This window comes from Pungitius pungitius, chromosome 7 (assembly GCF_949316345.1).
Source record: "Pungitius pungitius chromosome 7, fPunPun2.1, whole genome shotgun sequence".
NCBI lineage: Eukaryota > Metazoa > Chordata > Actinopteri > Perciformes > Gasterosteidae > Pungitius > Pungitius pungitius.
This window is the reverse complement of record NC_084906.1, coordinates 7,745,955-7,746,409: the sequence shown is the minus strand read 5'-3', so window position 1 is coordinate 7,746,409 and position 455 is coordinate 7,745,955.

Genomic DNA, 455 nt, shown 5'->3' with positions numbered 1-455 from the left:
TTTTTGTGGGGGCTGGAGAGGGTGTTGTGTGAACTTTGCAAAGGACAGCACTGCCCTTTCATGGCATGCGAGTCTGGGCGTTGGGTTCGCACCATTAAAAGCCTTTGTGGATTTAGTGTTGTGGGTGAGAGGATGACCTTCGCTCTCTATTGCCTGCGCTGTCTAAGTGTTTTTTTTCCCCGCTGTAAGTTCCACCGGTGACCGTCTCTGTAATCCTGTAAGATGAAAACTGCTCTGCCCCATCAGAAACCGCACTTAGAGTGTATCTGCACTCTCGTCCATCTCTTCCATACTCACCTTACAGTGGTGCGTCCTCCTCCCAGCGCACACGCAGCTCTTCTCAATGTCATACTGTGGTAAGTGTACATGGAAGGAGTCTCACTGAAAGGGGAAAATCTCGTCCGATTTTCTTTAAAGCAGCCCTTTGATTATCATAGACCCGCCCACTGGTTATC